Below are 23320 nucleotides of genomic sequence, written 5' to 3'. Positions count from 1 at the left end.
TGAGAGTGCACTTGGAAGTGTAGTCGTTGTAGATCTGAGGGGGACGTGCAAGTAAAATAAAAAATTGCATTTTTTCTTGTACATGATTGGATAAACAAATCAGCAGAGCTTCTCCTCAGATTTACAGCGACTGCACTTCCAAGTGCACTTTCAGTGCAATTTGCACTTGTAGTTTGCACTTACAGTGCAAAGTGGATTTGCCTTTCGTAAATAACCCCCTTAGTGCTTTTAGGGCTAGTTCACAGCAGATACCGTTCAGTGTGTTTATTTTTGCATCAAAAATGCATACACAGTGTTTACCATGTGTTCCAATGGCCCTGGTTCACACTGGTGCAGTCAGATCCAGACAGTTTTCAGTTCAGATAAAGAAAGTAGAACCAGCTGCTTTTTTTTTTCTGCACAGAACTGTACTGGAACATACACCAGAATGGAGTGTGGTGTGAACTGTAAGGAAAAACCTATCCGGAACGCATCCGGTGTGCTTTTTTGTGATGTTAACTGGCCCTTAATTGAAACAAGTACACACTAGAGCAGTGGTTCTCAACCTGGGGGTCGGGACCCCCTCGGGGGTCAAATGATGATTTGCCAGGGGTCACCAAATCCTGGGCTGTTCCTGAAGCCCGCACCCCTCTCCCAACCTTTTTGCGTCTGCCCAGCTGGGCTGTTCCTGGAGCCCACTCAGCCCCTTTGCAGCCGCTCCTACCAGGTCATGGCATGACTGGGGGGCAGAGACTAGAGGTCCACTGACTGGTGAGGATTGTGAGGTGGGAGGGGCTGGAGGAGACCCCATCTCCTGATTTCTGCATAGGTGTCACTGCTACGAGAAACCACAAAGTCGGAGACAGTGGGTAACACTACCTGTGATTCTAGTTGCCATTAAAAGGCCTCACTACAGTTCTCGGATCAGCAGATGATCATGATCAAAAGCACCTAAGGGTGATCAGAACAACCCCCAAGCATTGCCCCCCACCCCCCCCCCCCCCCCACCAAGGAGTAAGAAAAGGAATAAAAATAGAGAATACATGGAAGGGAGAGGAAAAGAGGGGAGGAAGAAAGAAAAAGGGAGAGAAAGAATAAGAGAAAAAAAAAAGATGGCTAGAGAGAGATGGGGAAAGACAAGAAATTTGGATAGCGAGACATAAAAGGGAAAGAAAGGAGAACAAAGAGATAGAGTGGTACATCCTAAAATGTACCATATGAGGTTTTAATACTGTACGAGTGGAGGGTCTCAGGACCGCTAAATTTCCATGGGTTGGGGGCGCAAAATACTTGTCTTGCCTTGGGCGCTGATAACCCACGAAAATAATTTTACTGTTAGGGGTCCCCACAACTTGGGAAATTTTATCAAAAGGTTGAGAACCACTGCACTAGAGGGATATGCTTTGTTCATATTTTGTGTCTGAGGTGTCCAAACACTTAAAAAAAAAAAAAAATGCAGCTTTAAACCCCGTACACACTGGCAGAATGTCAGGAGACATTTGCTGGTACAAAAAATACCGGCTGACATTCTGTCTGTGTGAAGGTCGGTCTGTCCGACAGAAGCCAGCTGTTCGGCCGGCTTCTATCGGACGTGCATGCTGGAAAACCAACAGCTGACCGACTCCCGATCAGCGCGCTCAGCCAATGGCAGAGAGAGTGTTCTGGGGGAGGGGTGCTGGTGTCAGAACACAACAGCTCAGACGGGGAGATTGTTGGACTAACCTCACATGGTTAGTACAGGGCTCTCGACCGGAGCTGTCAGTTTTTTTTTTTTGTTTGTGCAACCCACGGGATTGCACAAAAAAAAATATTGTAGTATGTACCAGTCACATCACTTACTATCTTATCATAATTACACAATGAGAAAAGTTCTTTCATTGGTTATACTGCTTGTAACACATTCTTTGATAGGGAGAGGGAATCTTGTGACTGATCGGAGTCTCCTCCATTCACAGATTGTGTTACAAGCAGTGTAATCGATGAAAGAATTGTTCTCAATGGAGAAGGAAGGAGGAGGGGGTGTGTCCCTGTCAGGCTTTCTGTACAGCTGCTTGGCCTGAAGACCTGAAGCTGTTGACCAGTGCAGGGCTGAAGGTTCAGAGACAGGAAGAGGACAGGCATCCCTGCAGGAAGATTCTTGGATAGTGAAGTGATTAAAGCCATAGGTATTTTTTTTTCTTTTTTAACTAAGGATGTCTGTTCATATTTTGTGCATCGTGAAGAAAAAATCAGTATTAGATTTTTCTTTGCTGTTTTCTGTACATGTGTTTAAAATGAACACTCCCTCTTTTTCGTCAATCGGCTTCCTATAGATGGCGCTATAGATGCATACAGTAACGTATACCACAAATACACACACAAGGCCTCTTTTATAAGAGTGTGGGAAGGCTATGATAGCGGCCAATCCAATTATTTTCCTTTACTCTCATACCACAAAAGGAGGATTGCTTCCTGCAGCATACAGACTGTCTCATACATTAGTTTTCCTAATTAAACATGATGTGCATTCTCCTGCATTGGGTCTATTTCTGGACTGCAGCTATACATCTATTAATGACTGCCACCCTTTTTTCAGGGATGGCGCATGTTTTGTTTGGACAATTGGCACGTGCAAAGTTTGGGAAGGCTTCGCAGAAAAACCCCTATTGATTCCTCCATGTTCAATAATGTGTTCATTACAATGGCATTTCCTGGACAGCTGGGTCTGCTTAACCCAGGAGCCAAATTGACACTGAGAATAGAAGCAGAATCTCCTGTTGTGCCATTTTGCTTCTTTTCAGGGCAGACAGTGCAGTCCGGTCCTCTCGGTTTCGATGTAATGTGTTGCATCCTTTTTTTTCTTCCTCCTGTTCTGGGATGCCACGGTATCCTTTTGACTTGAAGAAACTGATGCAGAATGAGGCATACAGCAGTGCTTTGCATGTAACATGCCACTCACAACGTAGCATCTTGAGGTGAATCCCTTTTTAGATTTTTCCCTGAAAAAAAAAAAAAAACTGACCTTAGGAAATGATATCGCTCCTTGCCCTTCCTATTTGCCTTGCTCCTGAAGATAAGACACAAATGACAGAGATTAGGCAAATGCAGAGAAACCTATTGAGGCAAGGTCATGTAAGGACAAAGTGGGCTTCCCAGAGCAGGCTGAGTATAATGCAAGCATGAACAGTGAAGATTTCCTATCTTATAGGGACTATATAGATTGGCTAACCTGCGTGTGCCACCAGATAATACTGGTCCCTGGGTCATTGCTCTTTGCATGCCTTGTTTGGGCACAGCTTCCATAGTAATCCTTAGGCAGGCCATAGACGAGTTTGTTCTGATGATCAAAAAACAAAATGGCGTTTACAATTGTGCCATCATTTGTTTAGTTTTTCGAAACAAAATCCAGCATGTTGGATCAGGCACTTTTAATTGGACACCAAAATCACGTCTGGCAGCTGGCACACTAGTGATGCGAAAAAAACGAACAACCAAGAATTTTCATTTGGTTTTCGACCCGTCTATGACCTGCCTATAACATTTTAGGAAAGACGGTGTACGAGTGTTACTCTGTTATGTTTTAGGCCTGAAACATTCAGCCAGAAGAACCAGTCCAAACACAAAGAGTACAGAGTCCAATGGTACTAAACATTAAACAGGTTGCAAACTCTCATGTTTTTTCACCTTAAAGGGGTTGTAAAGGTGTAGTCCTCCTTCACTTACCTAATCCTTCCATTTTGCTTTTAAATGTCCTTATTTCTTCTGAGAAATCCCCACTTCCTGTTCTTCTGTCTGTAACTCCACACAGTAATGCAAGGCTTTGAGGGGGCAAGCAGGAGAGTCGGGACATTCTCTACGTTGCAGATAGAGAAAGGAGCTGTGTTTTAGTGGGAGTTCTGACTCTCCTGCTCGCCCCCTCAAGGGAGGGGGCGAGCACGACACTCCACACCAGGGAGAAAGCCTCCCATTACTGTGTGGAATTACAGACAGAAGAACAGGAAGTGAGGATTTCTCAGAAGAAATAAGGACATTTAAAAGCAAAATGGAAGGATGAGGTAAGTGAAGGAGGACTGCACTAAGGTAAAGGAAGCTATTTAGGAAAACATTTTTTTACCTTTACAACCCCTTTAATGCATCCTATACATTAAGGTGAAAAAACAGCTGACAGCTACCAACCCCCCAGCCCCCCATTTAACTTGCCTCAGCCCTGGAAAGTCCCGCGTCGAGAACACACTTGATGTTTCCCCGGGGTTCTCAGCTTTTCATTGGATAGATTGATAGCAGCGCAGCCATTGGCTCCCTGCGCCGTGGGGGCGGGACCGAATCCTGCACTCGGCAACTATGGACACCGAATGCAGGACTAAGGAGCGCGCCCGCAAGGTAACCCCCTTGGGAGAGCGCTTCCCATAGAGGGTTATTTGAAGCGGGGAAGAGCCGAGAGAGCCGCTGAGGGACCCCAGAAGACGTGTAAAATTAGCTGCACAGTGGAGGTAAGTATGACATGCTAGTTGTTTTTTTTTTTAACGGAAATATAGTATCATTTTAAATCCACCAAAACCTGCATTATGGACTCAACGTACCCCAAATTTGTATTAACATAACACAAAAAAATCATCCAAAAATCCAATATTTTGGAGTGCATTTGGAGAATGTTTTAGTGGTATATATACCATGGCTTTTAGATAAGACTCTCCAGTTTTTGTTATGGATATTTTTTTACTAGATATAACAATTATTGTATTATGTCACTATTTTTTTTCTTAACAATTTGTTCTTTACTTTGAATACCAAATTGTGATACTTTGAGTCCACAATACAGAGATTTTGTGTAGATGGATTCAAGATACATTCTCATACAACTTGCTGGAAGGATAAGGGGGGCTTATTTAAAGTGATTCCTTTTTCAGGGTTGGCCACAATTTAAGACAGTTCTGAACAAAACTGAACATTAAAACTTTGGCCAAAATACTTTTTTTTTTAAAGGTTGGTTTTGAAGTAAGATTTTTTAAATTGGTGTTTTTTCTTCACTTTATTCTCCCTTTCACAGGGATAAAAAAAATGAAAAAAGGATAAATCTCTCAGATACACTAGCCAATCCATTTATTTTGAATTAGTGGTAAATGATTAAAAGTAGTCATATTTTATTCCTGTATTCACCGCTAATGGGGAGATTTACCTTCACCTCTTGTTGTGGTGACACCTTGTGTGACAGGTTCTCATGAGGACAGGAAGTAAGTGAAAATCCCAATGAGGCACACAAGACTAAAAGTAATAGAGTTGCAGAGGTTCAAATCTCGTCTTTCTGAACCTATTTACCATGGAGGAAACCCTCAGAAAATGTGTTGTATCTACAGCGAAAGGTACACCAATGTGATCAGAAGGTTATGGAGATTTTTAAATAAAAGAATAAAATGTACTTAATAACCCTGCTTTATATGACAAAATTACCTTCATCAATAATCGTGAAATAAAAGGAATAATTATGTAGACAAAGCTGCTTCTGCAGCGACTAAAGTAGAACATGCATTAAGTAATATTCTTTCCTGCAACCACAGGTTGCAGGAATAAAAATTGCTTGATTCCCACATCAACAAATTCAGTGTTGATGGGGATCCCTTCTATTGAGCTATTGTATTCTGACAGCAGGAGGTTTTCTAGCTGTCAGAATGCAATGATCTTTGTCAGGTGCTAAAGCTGCCGGAAGTGATAGCGCACAAAAAAAAACTTGTACTGAAGACGATTGATTGGTGGCAGGGCTTCAATACAACCAGACTGCCCATACATGAATCGAAATTCGGCCAGTGCCTGCTGAGCCGGCTGAATTTTGATCCATCAATGGCTGGCTGTAGCCTTTAAAGGATGAAATGTGTTAAATTAGATGTTTTCTGTCAGGAATGGCAGTTTTTGCCTAGTTGTAGCAATAGCTTTACAAGGAAGTGACATCATCAGTGTGCGACCGTTTGGTACTTTGAGCAATATTGAATAGGCAGTATGGGCAGGAGATGAATCTCCCACTGCTTTCTCCTCAAGGAACCCCTAAGAACCTTTGGAGGTTCCACAGAACCCTATTTGAGAAAGGCTGTTCTAACCCTTTCCATGCAACACAGACTTTTATTCTTATACAAGTTCTATAATAAGTTCTTTTATATATAATCTGTAGAGAAATAACTAACGTAACGACCCCATAGTTGAAAACTTTTTGTGTGTTTTTTGGGACTTTACATTGGTGGGACAGTTTTGGGACACCGCTTTTGACTTCTGTTCCTGGCACATATAGAGAGGTCTATTCTTGGCTTCTCTTTGCATCAGATGCAAGAATCTGGTCCATCTGGTTTCTGCAGGAACCTGTTGGTGCTTACGTCTCCCCTGAGACTGGGCAAACCTGAAAATAACATCATCTTGAATAAACATCTACCCATGCCTAGTAATACAGTTTTTGTTTTATTTTCCTGATTCACACATCTTGCGGTACCTCTACTGTTTGATGCCACATCTAGAGTCCTTAGTGGTGCAATGCAATCGCTCAAGACGTTCACATTTTTAGCACTGCATACATACGCACATTGACATACAGTATACATACTATATACAGGCGGAAGGCTAAAAACACAATATTAATGTTCCTCAGCGGTTTCATGTCTGCAAGCAGTCACTACTTTACTGCTGTGCTTCTGTGCTGCTATTCCAGTGAAATGGAAATTATTTGTATTCCATTCTGGTAGAGTGATTGTGCTTTGGGATTAAATGGAAGTAGTTCCTGCAGGAATTAATGGACAGTAATGCTTTCCCTTTAATATTTAGGGAGCAGGCTTATATATGAACACTGACATATGTTAAAGGAAATTCTGTGTGTACCATCATCTGTAGCCCTGCTGTTTCAGGCCAGGTGTCAACCATTAAGGACTACAGTGTTTTATATAAAAATTGAATAGCCCTAAATACGCACTTTGATGTTTTTAAAAAGCTGTTTTTGATGCCTGGCGATTTTATTGCAAGGTTTACCTCACATGGTCTGTATAACTGAAAAAAATAAGACTATCCCCGGTCTCTCATGACGTAAAAACCCACAATTCTCCTGCTAGACAGAAATGATCATGGCTGCTTAGACAGCTTGTTTTTTAGAACCTGGTAAAAAGATGTTCTCCTTTAATAATCTGGTAATGCTGATGTGTGCCTCGTTCATTCGTTCATTCAGAATGTGAATAGATGTACATGGTAGGTTATCTTAGCATCTCGTAGAATGGTTGGTAACACTATGGGGGCAGGGCCATCTTAATAGCATATTGGGCCCCTGGGCAAAGTAATGCGGGGGGGGGGGCCCTCACAAATAAAAAATAAACGGGAGGGGTGACAGCCGGGCCCCTGGGGACCATCGGGCCCCTTACAGGTGTAATGCCTGTACCCCCCCTGATGGCAGCCCTGGCCCCTACAATGATGACAGTGCAGGTAAACAGACATCAAGTAGGTAGGAGGCAGACTGCCTCCCCTATGTATCTATCACTCTCAGTGCTATAATAGGGGCCCCCAATTTTAGGGCAGCGTGGGCTCAAGGACCAGCTGCTTTGGGCAAAGTGAAGGGGCCCCCCAGGCAGTGCCCTCTCATTAAGACAGCCCTGTATGGGGGTTATTTACTAAGGGCAAATCCACTTTGCACTACAAGTGCACTTGAAAGTGCAGTCGCTGTAGATCCATGGGGGAAATGCAAGGAAAATAAAAACAACATTTTAGCTTGCACATGATTGGATGATAAAATCAACAGAGCTTCCACTCATTTCAGATCTTCCCCTTGGATTTACAGTGACTGCACTTCCAAGTGCACTCGCAGTGCACTTGTGGTGCAAAGTGGATTTGCCTTTCGTAAAAAAAAAAAAAAACGGTCTCTTACATACCTGTCTAAGGTATTGCACCCACTTCCAGCATAGACTCTGTGGGTAGTGCGTCAGTTCCAGTCTCCCCCCACCCCCTGTTGTGTTCTGGGAAACACACGCCTCCCAGAACACAGTGAGGACGGCGCAGAGCGACTCGCTCATGCGCAGTAGGGAACCGTGCAGTGAAGCCGCAACACTTCGCTTCCTGGTTCCTTCACCGATAATGGCGTGGGGGCAGCCGAGAGACAAGGGATTGCTCGTTTTCTGCTGCCGACGTCGCTGGACTCCAGGACAGGTAAGTGTCCATTTATTAAAAGTCAGCAGCTGCCATATTTGTAGCTGCTGGCTTTTAATATTTTTTAGTAGCTCAATGCATTCCTATATGTGAGAGAGATGATGTAGTGACCCCCCAAACTCCTGTTCTCTGATTTGGAGTGACGCCTGGAGCCTAAAACTGAAATCTCACATAACATAGGGAAGTGCTTAAACCGCAGTTGTGGTTCACTCCCGTTCACCGTGGTTTGTGACAGTATGAGACTTTACACTAGCAGTTTCCTTGTCTTATCTGTAATTGCCAAGGAAGTAAATTAAGGAGGATTTTAGCATCCTTCGGAAGGCTGGATATACAGTATATTCTGTTACCGACGTATGAAAAAAATGAATTTGGGATCTTACCCAAATCATTCTGTTATTTCTGGTCTCTCTTTGGGCTTCTTTGGGGAAACAAAAACACAAATTACAAATTTTAGATTGTGTTTTACAAATTGACACAATGCAGAGTCTGCTCTTTATGGCCCGCTTGTTGCATTTTGTCCTAATAATCCAGGAATTTTAGGTAATAGGTATTTTCTTTGACATTCCAGAATGTTTTCCCTCACCCTCGTGCCTGTCTTCCTACTTTCTTTGTTGTCTCCCTTTAATCTGATTAATGATAGGGGTGTAATTCTCTGGCATCTGTCTTATTTGCCCTCTGATCTATGTCATGTTACTGAAGGATAACCATAGCCCCTTGGTGTGGAACATCTTAGCGTACAGAGAATAGTTGAGTTCAACAGATAGGGGAAGAGCGTCCTCATATATATTAAACCTTTATACAATGGCTGCTTAGAATTTGATTTGTGTTTGAATTATTTTGTAAACCTTCTTTTAGTTTTGGATAGTAGTCCGCTAGAACAACCAGGTTTGTAGAATAGGATTTGTTTTATTTAATTACAGGTCAATTTACTTACTGTTACAGTTAGTCTACTTACAGTAAACTTACAGCTTAATTACAGTCAGTTTACGCAGAGCTTTACATATATATTGTACATTCACATCAGTCTCTGCCCTCAAGGAGCTTACAATCTATCGTCCCTAATTCACATTCTTGCATACTAGGGCCAATTTCGACAGTAGCCAATTAACCTACCAGCATGTCTTTGGAGTGTGGGAGAAAACCCAAGTCCTGGGAGGAAACCCACGCAGACACAGGGAGAACATGAAAACTCCAGGCAGAGTAGTGTCATGGTTGGAATTCAAACTGATGATCCTAGTAATGTTAGGTGGAGGTGCTAACCCCTTAGACACGGTCTTTCTTAGAGAACATAAAATGTATGTAATTAACCTATGTGTATAAATTAGGTGCGTATCCAGTACAAAAAATATCTTGACATAAAAGACAAAATAGATGAATGAAATGGTGAATCATAAATCTGAAAAAAGACAAAAAAAGGAAAAACAAAAGTCCATAAAGTGCTTCACAATGTGCAAAAAGGTAGATGGACACAGCAAGTTCACCCGGTGCTCCTGTTCATGCAAAGATAAACCCACGTCGCTTACCAGAACTGTTGGATCTCAAATTATAGAGATCATATAGACTCGCACCAGAAGCAGCCGGCCGGGAATACTCTTCAGGCAGCAAAGATCCTCTTTCATACAACAGGCTGTCCAATATTGTGGAAATCTCACACACAAAATCCAATTTTTTTCAGGTAATCTCCAGCATCATAGCATATCATAAAATGGAAGGAAGAGGCTTCATGGTGCAGTATTTCCAAAGATTTTATTTAAAAATAATATAGCCTCTTACATCCAAAATCACGGTAGAAAATGTAGGCTGATACGTGGTGACTTCAAGGATTGCTGCTCCACCCGATACGTTTCCCCATAACAGGCATCGACTGGGGCCAAGGGCTCTACCTGGACGTCACTCACCACGTACTATATACATGTAGAACAGGAGAGACACCATTACTGGCTCCTCCTGTCATCCATTTCAATGGAGTATAATATTAATTTGTTTATAATTACTAAGAATATAATGAACATCTAAAAAAAAGTCCTTATGTATACACAAATACATGAATTATGCACACTAGTATTTATAAAAAAATATATATATATGTGTATATATATATATATATATATATGTATGTGTGTGTGTGTGTGTGTGTGTGTGTGTATGTATGTATGTATGTATGTGTGTATATATATATATATATATATATATATATATATATATATATATATATATATATATATATATATATATATATATATATATATATATATATATATATATAAAAAGGGGGGGGGGAGATCACCAATTGGTTAACACAATCATAATTTTACATAAAATTAGTTTCACAAAATAAAAATATTTTTATATTGATGTACTAACTCAGAATTAATAAATACCATGAAATTAAAATACAATAATATAAATAAATATATGTATGAAAATGTATAGGGATGGGGTCCAGAGGACAAATCCATTGTCCCCAGACTCTTACCTCAATCATATATTAACCTATAAAAAAACTAACCACTTCCGGTATCGATAGAAACCATACTTGGCTCCGGCCTAAATATTGCGTAAAACACATCTTACTGGAAAAAAGTGATGATGACATGGAAGAAAATTCATTCACTATTTAGGAAGAAGCACAGACCCTCACATCAAATAATCATCTCACAAGGGAAATATTCTATATAAGCAGCCATAACTATCTATTATCGATATAACAATTGATATCCCATTCCACGTTGAGACCCAGGGGACTATATGACTGTAAGTCAAAAATGCACCGGGTTTCCCGATGTGAAATGTCTCTTGAGATTATTTTCCCTCCAGTGTGGGGTGAATTTCTCAATGGCTATAACCTGAGGGAGAGAAGGGTTCCTACCTACCATGATAACGAAAATGCTTGGAGTTACTGTGTCCTATGAAACCTTTATAAATGTTGGAGCTCACAATAAAAATTTCCCTGCATTGGTACCTCACACCTGCTGAAATAGCAAAGTTCGGTAAAGAAATCCCCGACACTTGCTGGAGATGCACTGCACTAAAGGGTGACATTTTACACATCCTTTGGTCGTGTCAGTCCATTTGTCCTTACTGGACAAATATTTTTCATATCTTGTCGGACGTTACGGATAGCTCCATACCTCCTTCACCAGCATTAGCACTGCTCAATATGAATATTGACTTGATCCCTGACAATGTGAGACTGGTAGTCACCAACATCCTCCTTTGCAGCTAGACTGAGTATAACCAGACTGTGGAAGACTACTCAAGCCCCGACGATAGCTAACACTATTGATCTAGTTAATCTGCACTACAATTATGAGCTGACAATGTCCTCTAGCAGAGGCCAACTCAAAGAGGCACACACAAAATGGCTCCAATGGTCTCGTTGGACTGGAGCAGCACTATTTCTGTAAACCCAACGACTTCAAGGGCGTTCCATGTTGGCAAACACTTTATTCCCAATGTTTCTAGCTGTTCCCTTGCCGTGAAATGTACTCAGAACGTTCTGCTGACTTTTTCTTTTTTGTTACTCGAGTCCTATGTATAAACAAACGATGCCAGAAAGTAACATGTATACCCGCTATATGTACCGCATACCTACTCTTGACTAAAAACTGGAATGTAACTCGTTTTCTATGTTTTGAATGTTTATTGAAAACTTAATAAAAACTATTGTTTAAAAAAAAAACCTTTACGAATGTTGGTTAAGTGTTCCCCTATCAGGACGTTTAGTGCCCGTATGGTCCTCTCCTCATACTGGAGGCCGCATGGACCCTTAAGGAGATAAAAAAAAAACTATAGTTCCACAGGTAATAAAATCTTTGTTATACATTTTGGAGGTAACGTTCGGGGAGAAAGACGAGGTCCTGATGGTCCTAGACCTTTACAGACACTACATCTTTTACATGGGGAGAAGCCTATTAGATTCCCAAACATACTCATTTTCTGAGGTGGATCAATTGCACTTGTTGCCAACACATCTTTTAGGGTTTTATTTTTCCTATAAATGACATTTGGTTTATCTGGGAGTTTCGGACCTAAGATCCTTTAGCTTTTCCAAACCTGCCAATATTTTCTCATCATTTTATTTACCCACCAGTATTGGGAAGAGAAAATAGTTAGGAAAGCCCACTTGAACTTATTTTTATTCATCGGATCTTTATTTTTATTTTTGGGGACCAAAAGACTATTTTTATTTAAGAGTGAACAATCTTGCAATTCCTTCCCTAAAGTTTCTGGGTCATACCCCTTTTCCATAAAGCACTCTTTTAATATATTGGCTTGGGAGAACAGTTTCTTCTAATATGTTGGATCTGTCCCTTAGGTATGGCCTTAAACCAATTGGGGTGGTGACAGCTGTCTATTGGAATAACTCCATTCCGGTCTGTTGGTTTAAAGTATGTTTTAGTTAATAATTGACCCCGATCTTTAAAAATTACCAAATCCCAAAAAATTACAGTGCCTTAGCTGACTGTCATTGTAGCGTTTTGAACATATTGGAGCCATAATATGAGGACTTATGCAATTCAGAAAAATGCCCTAAATCGGGGCATTGTAGATCTGTCCATTTAAATACGTGACCACATCTGATAAATATCCAGCTACATCATGCTCAGGTAGCATTTTAGATCGGTAATTTTTTTTTAGCATTTCTGGCTACTGGTTAGAAGTTCACCTTAGGCATCGGCAAACATTTTTCAATTACCAGGCTTTATTCTTATCCTTTTCATTACAGAACCTCCCAGACCCTACACTGTTGGCCTGTGGTGGCTTTAAGCATATTTTCCATGTTTAAAAAAGAACACGTTGAATTTCTCCAGTATGACTAGCCAGGCGGCATCTCTTGGCTGCATTAATTAAAAGCAGCTTTGTTTTTCTTCCTGCATGTGTTTATTTTGTAAGCCAGCACAACGCAGTATGAAATATGGGGTTTAGCTCCAACTACGACCTGAGCTGGGATTACTGCATAATGTAATGCAGTGTGTTGGGCTTTAGCGGTGCTGCAGGCTGCTAGATGTGTGGATCTTGTGCTACCTTTCTCTGTTTACTGGCTGACACTGTAATAAATAACTGCAGTGTTTGTAGCATAGTTCTCGATGTAGTGCAGGAACGAGCAGATGTTGTGGAGAGAGATCAGGGGATTTTCTGTATGTAGGTTTAGGAAAGGAAAAAGGTGAAATCTGGGTCTTGTCTTCTATGTAATGAGAGGTCTGGGTATAGGGTGCATACGATGGGGCATTTGTGGTGGAGAAATAGAATCTTGGGGTTTATTTTTGATATCGACTAAAACTATCCCCATTTTTGCATCTGCAGCTAGATTTTTTTCTTTTTGGATTGCACCAGTATCATATCACTGCAGATTATAAATCAAATATTTTGTTGAAGGCCGGCTAAAGTAAATCTGCAAATTAAGGAAATACGAGAACTGCCATTGCCAATTTTCTGAGTGGGTTCTTGCTGGGCTGTCTTGCTGATCCTTTGATTTCAGCGCTTTTTGAGTCGCTGACCTAGAAATGTGCACGTCCAGTCCTGATTTTGTTTTTTTAAAACCTTAGCACCAGGGAGAACCAGGCCAATAGCTTCTTCAGAATGAAGTCCGCAATGAAAGCCTCTTATGACCGACATCAGTGTATTTTTATAGCACTTTTCGCTGTGAAAATGACAATGGTCCCAAAAATGTGTCAACATTTTTTAAAAAAATCGCTGATCGCCGCCATTAGTAGTAAAAAAAAAAATATTAATAAAAATGCCATACAACTATCCCCTATTTTGTAAACGTCATAAATTTTGCGCAAACCAATCGATAAACGCTTATTGCAATTTTTTTTTAACCAAAAATAGGTAGAATACGTATTGGCCTAAACTGAGAAAAAATAATGTTTTTTATATGTTTTTTGGGGATATTTATTATAGAAAAAAGTAAAAAATATTGCACTTTTTTCAAAATTGTCGCTCTATTTTTGTTTATAGCGCAAAAAATAAAAACCGCAAAGGTGATCAAATACCACCAAAAGAAAGCTCTATTTGTGGGGAAAAAAGGACGCCAATTTTGTTTGGGAGCCACGTCGCACAACAATTGTCAGTTAAAGCGACGCAGTGCCGAATCGCAAAGACTGGCCAGGTCCTTTACCTGCATAATGGTCCGGGTCTTAAGTGGTTAATGGGCAGTCAGCCCACTCGGTATCACTTTTACTTTATCTTCAGATCTGATGAGCTCTTGAAAGATGTATGCAAACCTTATTAGTCATTCTTTTAAATAACCGGCATAGTAGTAATTCAGGTTTACAGTTTCATTAGGTGGAATCTATTATGATTGGTGTCATTTGGACATTGACTTGATAAAGCATACTGTCCCAGTTTGTTTAGATTGTACAGAACTCATTTCTAAGTTTCTGGAGTTTATATGAACATAATCCCATGAGAAGCTATATTTATTACATTTCAGCAAAGGGGTAAATCTCTCTCTAATCCCTTTTTAAAACAGAATTGAAGAATTACAAACATTGCATCGATTCAGTTTTCACTGGCAAATTTGTGTTTTTATTGAACAAATCCTCGGCTACTGTAGGCAATGATAAACCTTCTGTGTGTTTTGAAGGAAGTCACCTTGAATCAAGTGCGTTTGAGCTTTTTTCAGGTGAATTTTAGGCATTTTCTGGCCTGCAAGAGGCCTTAGCACCTCAGTGCTTTCCATTGACTAGAACGAAAATGCCTAAAGCTTGAATACACATGTAAAATGCATAAAATCCAATTCTAAAACATGCACAAAAACACTCAAATAAAAAGCCTTAAAATGCTTGAAAATCACTCTGCTCAGGTGTGAGCACAGCCTGAGGCTGCATTCGCACCTGAACGCGGCGTATTGTACCACGATTTTCCGCGACAAAACGCGTTGTTTTTTAGCCTAAATTACGCCGGAGGGGTGATTAAACATTGTCGGCTATGCTGAACGCCGAAGCCACCTGAAAAAAAGGGTCCGGGACTTGTTTTGAGCTTCAGGCGTACGGCGTTTCGGCGTTCGGCGTGGAGATGTGAACCATCTCCATAGCCGACAATGTTAAATCACCCCTCAAGCGTATTTGAGGCTGCAATAGCGTCGGGCGTAAAAACGCCTAGGTGTGAATGGAGCCTAAAGCCTAGTACGCACTGGATAATGTCGGCCGGCATCCGCCAGTTCAATAGAAACCGGCTGCATTTGGCCCTTGTGTATTGCAGGAGGTCCGACAGAAGCCAGCCGCTTGTCCGACTTCTATCGAAGGCCCATGACCGATAAAGGTCTGCCAACCGGGCTCCTGATCAGCGCTCTCAGCTGACCAAAGTGTTCTAGCGGGAGGCCATTCCCCTGTCAGAACACAATAGAACAGCAGGGGATGTCGCTGTACTAACATCATGTACATAATATAACTGAGTACTGACATTTTATAGATAAAGTTGATCCGGGGAAAATCCAATTGCCTCTCGGGCATCAGGAAGGATTTTTTTCCCCTGCTGTAGCAAATTGGATCATGCTCTGCTGTTTTTTTTTTTGCCTTCCTCTGGGTCAACTGTGGGTATAGAATTGGGTATATGTCATTGTACGATATTTTTTATTTTATTTTTATTTATTTTTTTGATTGAACTGGATAGATTTTTTTCAACCTGACTAACTATGTAACTATGTCAGTTTGTTAGTACAGCGGCTCCGACTTGAGCTGTCAGTTTTTTTTTGGTCAACCCAGCTAAAAAATAGTGGTGTGCACCAGGTTTAAGGGTTGGTCTCCTGCTGTTGTATTGAGAGTGATGGCAAGATACTGTTTAGGAGAGGAACAGCCTGACCTCTAGGGTTGAATTGGGGCATGTTCGGATACAATTCCAAACCCGCCTGATCTATGGCGGCAGGAAGCTGTCACTGATGACCACCAGTCATAAGTGCTCTGCACTCTCCACAATATATACGTATACAATGAGTGTGTAGGCACATGGCTGCAGGGTGTGAAATGCCTCCGCTCCTTATGATTGGAGGTCCGCAATGACAGCTTCCTGTCCTATCCAAACATACCTGAGTTTATCCCTAATGTCTACCAAACTTAGGGGTCAATTCACAAATGGATATTGCATGATATATTTGGGTCATATGACACATTTAACCCAAATATTGCATGCGGTATGAAAAATGTAAATTCACTACAGGTTTACACAGGATTTACTGCAAATATGAGAAATGATCGGTAAATACTGCATAAACCTGTCTAAAAGTCAATTACAAAGAAAAGGAAACAAAAACATTTGTTAAATACGTTGTGGTCTATTGATATGATGTTTAAGGAATACTAGCTGGTTTTTATGAAGCCGGAACCACTATTGGTGAATTGTCTCCTTAGTGTGAGGTGGAAAAGCTAATGCTGATCGCTATTGGAAAGCTAGTTAGGGGAGTGATAAATCTGATCATTCGAAAGCTAGATCCTGGACAAAAAGTGGTCCGTACTGCAATTTAAAGTGTTAGGTTCCAGAGTGAGTATAACAAGCATGCTTTACTGCATATACAGACTGATTTTACCCTAAGGGGTTTATCCTCCACATTGTGTAAAAAGGCTGTTTGATCCTGTCTTTTCTGATCCTCCCATTCTTTTACTGAGACAGAGCCTTGGAGGCACTCTGCACATGCTCAGTTTGGTGTGTATTGCTGGAGAGTTTTTTTTTTGGGAGGGTGCATATGATCTGCACAGGGCCAATCAGCACTGTCCAGAGGGTCAGAAGACATGCAGCCTCATAGGACAGTCGGAGGAGAATGAAAACTTTTCCTATGAGCTTTAACCAGTGCTCAGCAGGAGCTATATACTGCTGATGAGAAAAGGTATTTAGCAGTTTATATGTACTAAAATTATTGCATTTCCATGTTCTGTGGGAGACCAGATATAGTAAATGCAGGGTTTTGGGTTCAGTAACACTTAAGCCCTGTACACACTGTACACACGGCCAGGAATCCCGTATACACACAGCCACACAAAAGACCCGCCGTTCTGTTGAATGGCAAGAACGCGGTGACGTCAAAGACTACGACGAACCGGCTAAATTACGTTCTATGCTACCGCGCATGCGTCAAATTGTTATCGAGCAGGCGCGGTTTATTTCCCCTTCAGGTAAGCATACAGACAACTGGTTTTCTTAGCAGGAAACACTCTGCCGGTAATCCCGATGGTGAAATAGAAAGCAGGTTCTCTATTTTTTTCTGGCAGTTTTCCTGTCGGGAAAACTCCTAGGGAGCATACACACGGCTGGGATTCCCGGCCAAAAGCTCTCCTGGCAGTTTTCCTGCCGGGAAAACCGGTCGTGTGTACGAGTCTTAAAAGCCCCTACACTCACCTATGTCTGTATAAGTTGGGATAATTGCTATGTAAAGTCATTCTGTACCGCCGCTGAGAAAGACGGACTGAGCTCTGTCGAAACATTGACAATAAAGGGCTATTGCTTTGATTTATCTCCTCTGCAAGATCTGTGATGGCCTCTATACTGGTTTTGGATTTGCATGGATATTTCTTTGTGGGCGAGCACCTGGGCATTAACCTCAGACATTGAGTGCAGTGGCTACCCCATGGGACTGCCTACACGTTATTGATATTTACTATACATCTTGCCCTGAACGAGTCCTTCACACAATGGCCAAGGTCATCTTCTGTCACATGAATGACCCATTCAGCTTTAAACATCAACAATGTATAGACTGAGACTGCTGTGCAGATGCAGAATCTCCTTGTCCTTCACTCATTTACAATGTTTACATCTCAGCCGTGAATTCACTAGGCTGTGGAGCATATAGACCATTTATGTTGTATGCATGTAAACGTCTGCCCAAGCAAACCGTAAAATACAACCAAAATCGGACCTTGGATGCTGAATTCTATTAGCTAGATTCACGTAGGGCGGCGTATGTTAGAGCCGGCGTAGCGTATCGTATTTACGCTACGCCGCCGTAAGTTAGAGAGGCAAGTACTGTATTCACAAAGCACTTGCGTCCTAAGTTACGGCGGCGTAGCGTAAATGTGTCGGCCTAAGCGCGCCTAAATCAAATTGTAAAGAGGTGGGCGTGTTTTATGCAAATGAATCGTGACCCGACGTGATTGACGTTTTTTACGAACGGCGCATGCGCCGTCCGTGGACATATCCCAGTGCGCATGCTCCGAATTACGCCACAAAGACTTATTGGCGCTGCTATACCGCCTGAAAAACTCCTGCACTGCATATTCAATGTGAAAGCCCGAGGGCTTTCACACTGAGGCGATGCGCTGGCGGGAAAATAATCTCCTGCCAGCAGCATCTTTGGAGCGGTGAGAGGAGCGGCGTGTATACCGCTCCTTCTCATTTAAAACAATGGGAAACCGCGGCAATAACGCCCGCAATGCGCCTCTGCGGTATTAACCCTTTATCGGCCGCTAGCAGGGGTTAATACCGCGCTAGCGGCCGAATCCCGCGGCAAATCCGATGGTATAGCACCGCTATTTTTAGCGGCGCTATACCGCCACCGCGCCTCCCGCCCCAGTGTGAAAGGGGCCTTAGTGAGTGGATAAGGCTGCCTTTGTTGCACTGAATTTCCAAGCAGCTTTGTCTATTGCAGGGGTTTTCTCGACTACAGAACACCACACCTCCACCAATCTAAGTAACATAATGTGGAGGTGTACTATAAACCAGCAGAAGACAGTTCAGGTAAGGCTTGCCCCCTCTTTTGGGACTACATCCCTGCGGGAAGACACTGTGTTCACAAGTAGTCCCAAGGGAGGGGGCGAGCACGCTGACTAACCCCCAGCCAGAACGGCTCGGATGATGGGGGAAAGCTTACTGAGGAGGAACAGGAAGTGAGAAATTCAGACAAAGAAAAAAAAACATTTAGAAGGGAAATCGGAGGAAAAGGTAAGTGAACCAACAATGCACTAGCTTAAAGGAACCTATTTAGAAAATAAAAAAACAAACCTTTACGACCCCTTTAAGTTTGTAAACATCAAATTAAAACGAATTAGACTTTGTTCTTGCAAATGGGGAGCACAGAATCTGCACTGGAATATACAGTATATGTATTGTGCATTTTGTAGCGGAAGGAGAAGCTGGCTGTTGGGTGGATGATGGAGATGTCTGTTCTCTAATCAGAGAGGAAAAGGCTGATCTGCCATATTGAAGGGGAGGGCTGTGTGTAATGTGGGGGGAGAGGTGATGTAAGGTAGGGGGCTCAGGTGCACTCGGTGTGTTAAATCCTTGCAGATGCAGTAATGGGCACTGTGGCAGCTAATTTACAATGGCAGATCTGTGTGCAGAGGCCAAGCTATCTCCCTTATGTCTGAGTGACTGTCACAGAGATACATGGGTAACTTAACCCTGTCCATCCTGGAGCACATTGGAAGGCATTGTAGCATATGTGACTTGATGTGTTTTTATATATATATATATATATATATATATATATATATATATATATATATATATATATATATATATATACACACACACACAGTGCATGCACACTTTATTCCATCTGTATGCTGTGTACTGGGGGTTGTTATCTCTGTGCATTATTTTTCTTTTTCATTGCCTCCTGTGCAGCTGTATGTATGACGCTAAGAATCCCCCTATGTAGGTTGCCGCGTCTTAACCTGGATTTCCAGAACATGAGGGGTGAGGGGAATGGTAAAGGCAACATGAACAATGAAAGGGAGAAAATATTAGGTAATGCAGCGGGGTGCCATGGTTAATATGACAGCTGTGCAAATGTGTGATCCATTTACCATGGTGTCATATCTGAGAGCATAGAGAGGTATTGCAATACATAGAAAGATGGAGATTATTCTTTATAAAATGTTTCTGAATTTTGCTTTTATCAGTAATAATGTGCAGTTGTTTAAACATTGGAAACTATAATGTGATGGTTTCTCTCTCTCTCTTTATGTATGGATATACTGTGTGTGTGTGTGTGTGTATATATATATATATATATATATATAACGTGTCACATTAACCACTTAAGCCCCGGACCATTTTGCAGCTAAATGCCCAGGCCAGGTTTTGCGATTCGGCACTGCGTCGCTTTAACAGACAATTGCACGGTCGTGCGACATGGCTCCCAAACAAAATTGGCGTCCTTTTTCCCCCACAAATAGAGCTTTCTTTTGGTGGTATTTGGTTTTTGCACTATAAACAAAAATAGAGCGACAATTTTGAAAAAAAATGCAATATTTTTAGTTTTTGCTATAATAAATATCCCCCAAAAACATATATAACATTTTTTTTTCTCAGTTTAGGCCGATACGTATTCTTCTACCTATTTTTGGTAAAAAAATCGCAATAAGCGTTTATCGGTTGGTTTGCGCAAAATTTATAGCGTTTACAAAATTGGGGATAGTTTTATTGCATTTTTATTATTTTTTTTTACTACTAATGGCGGTAATCACCGATTTTTTTCATGACTGCGACATTATGGCGGACAATTCGGACAATTTTGACACATTTTTGGGACCATTGTCATTTTCACAGCAAAAAATGGATTTAAATTGCATTGTTTATTGTGAAAATGACAGTTGCAGTTTGGGAGTTAACCACAGGGGGCGCTGAAGGAGTTAGGGTTCACCTAGTGTGTGTTTACAACTGTAGGGGGGTGTGGCTGTAGGTCTGACGTCATCGATCGAGTCTCCCTATAAAAAGGATCACTCGATCGATGCAGCCGCCACAGTGAAGCACGGGGAAGCCATGTTTACATAGGGCTCTCCCCGTTCTTCAGCTCCGGGGAGCGATCGCGAGGGGGCGGCTAGAAACTAATAGCCGCACCCTCGTCCCGGATCGCTCCCCGCGGGTTACCGACCGCCGCATGTACCGGGGGGGGTCCCGATCGGACCCCCGACCCGCGCGGGGACGTACATGTACGCCCATATTACTGTACGTGCCATTCTGTGGACGTACATATACATGCGGCAGCGTTAACCAGTTAAAATGTTAAGTCAATGTGTGTCAGTGGCAGGGAGCAGCAGAGTCAGTTGAGGATAGAGAAGAGGCTTCTTCTACCTGGACTTGGCTTCCTGTCCACCATATGGAAAACCTGGCATAGATGTTAGGAGGTGGCATTTATTAAACACCTGATAAGGAAATGAAGGGACTTGGATGTTGAAATGTATGCATTTCCTTGAAATGTAAGGTTCTTGTTGTGGCCCCTCTCTCTGTATGTGTGTACATAAATACACAAACATACACACATACCGTATTTGCCGGCCTATAAGACGACCCCCTAATTTTCCAGCTAAAATGTTGGTTTTGGCATATACTGGCCATATAAGATGACCCCCTTCCTACTAGTCTGTCTGGAAGCTGAGGGGTAGCCGGAACAACCGCGGACAGGAATCTCACTGTGCCATTGCATACCTCGACGATCCCATACCTTATCCCTGTATGCAGAGTCAGTCAGACTGCGGGCAACCATTATTCAAAAGCCGCGCCTCCTCCTCGTGCTGTTCCATGATAGGCGGAACACTCAGTTTCCCAGCAGAGACTGTGTTCGGTGTTCCGCCTATCACGGATGTCCTCTTGTCCGAGGCCGAGGATGAGAAGACATCTGTGATAGGCGGAACACCAAACAGAGGCTCTGCTGGGAAACTGAGAGCTCTTTGCTTCTACCCATCATGAGATGTTTCCTGTGTGACACCTTGGTAATGAGATGCCTTTTTATAGGCCGTCATTTGAGACTGAACCAGCTGATATTAATTTGCACTGACAATGGGCAGGGTTGCTTTCTAACCAAAAAGTGGACACCCTTTCTATCCCCTGATACCTGCGTGACTTACACACACACACACACACACACAAATAACCTATCAGTCTGATAGATAGGGTGTCCACTTTTTGGTTCACCTTTATATTTTTTTTTTCTGAGGTGAGCTAACTCTTTCAAATCTGTGTTGGTGACCAGATCCTGACCACATACCTGTCCATGGTCAGGGGAAGACTGTATACGTTTCCTTTATGTTACCCAAGGACAGGTGTGTATGGCTTTGGTGGAATTCTCATTTTATGGCTTCTGCCCTCTGTATTCTGCCCTCTGTATTCTGCCCTCTGTATTCTGCCCTCTGTATTCTGCCCTCTGTATTCTGCCCTCTGTATTCTGTCCTCTGTAGATCTTATTATTTAGAGAATTTTGGCCTCCGCATGGTTAGAGTAGAATGAAGAAGATGGCTCCTGCTTATCCTAGTGTTTACTGCGCTGTGGAAGATGTTGGAGATATACACATTACCATGGGGATGAAGCAGATAATCCTCTGTGTATCTTCTCATCATTATATAGTATAGGAAATGTGGATGGAGGAGATAGTCCCTGCATTCTCTTCCATTATACTGCACCGATCACCCATAACATTATGACCCATCAAGGCATGGAATCCACTAGTATCTGGAACCAAGCCATCAGTAGAAGATCCTTTAAGTCCTGTAAGTTGTGATGTGGGGCCTCCATGGATTGGACTTGTTTTTACAGCACATCCCACAGATACTCGATTGGATTGAGATCTGGAGGCCAATTCATTACCTCTAACTCATTGTTGTGCTCCTCAAACCATTCCACAATTCATCAGAACACCTTGCCTTTGTACTGCGCTCTGGAAGATGTTGGAGCTATATACATGATGGAAGAGGTATAGGGATAGGTGAGATTGCCTTTTGTACTGTGTTGTGGAAAATGTTGGCGCTATATAAATGAGGAAAGAAGTATGGGGATGAAGATGTTGGCGCTATATATATGATGGAAGAATTATAGGGATAGAGAATATTGCCTTTGTACCGCACTGTGGAAGATGTTGGCGCTATATACATGATGGAAGAAGTATAGGGATAGAAGAGATTGCCTTTGTACTGTGCTGGGGAAGATGTTGGCACTATATACATGATGGAAGATGTATAGGGATCAGGGGCGGACTGACAACTCATGGGGCCCCCGGGCAATAGAAGATTATGGGGCCCCTCTGGCTTACAGATGGCCACCACGCCAGGAGGCAGTGCAGAGGCAGGGCAGCTAAAATCTTGGGATATTCACATTAAAAGCATGTCAGTTTCGGACATATCAGGGACAGATCTAAAAATAAACAGATTTTTACATACTGTCCCTGGTTTTACTAAGCCTGGCAACCCTGATGGGGCCCCCTAGTGGCATGGGGCCCTCGGGCAGTGCCCGAGTGACTCAATGGTCAGTCCGCCTCTGATAGGGA

At 42.1% G+C, this 23320-nt stretch overlaps 1 protein-coding gene across 4 annotated transcripts in view; it reads left to right on the top strand.

Moving 5' to 3' along the window:
• Window positions 1-23320, top strand: part of AGAP1 (ArfGAP with GTPase domain, ankyrin repeat and PH domain 1) — a 579218-nt gene that overhangs the window by 208998 nt on the left and 346900 nt on the right. The gene's annotated exons all lie outside the window — the stretch shown is intronic.

This window comes from Rana temporaria, chromosome 6, assembly GCF_905171775.1.
Source record: "Rana temporaria chromosome 6, aRanTem1.1, whole genome shotgun sequence".
Classification (NCBI taxonomy): Eukaryota; Metazoa; Chordata; class Amphibia; order Anura; family Ranidae; genus Rana; species Rana temporaria.
This window is presented reverse-complemented; position numbering and strand designations above follow the sequence as displayed.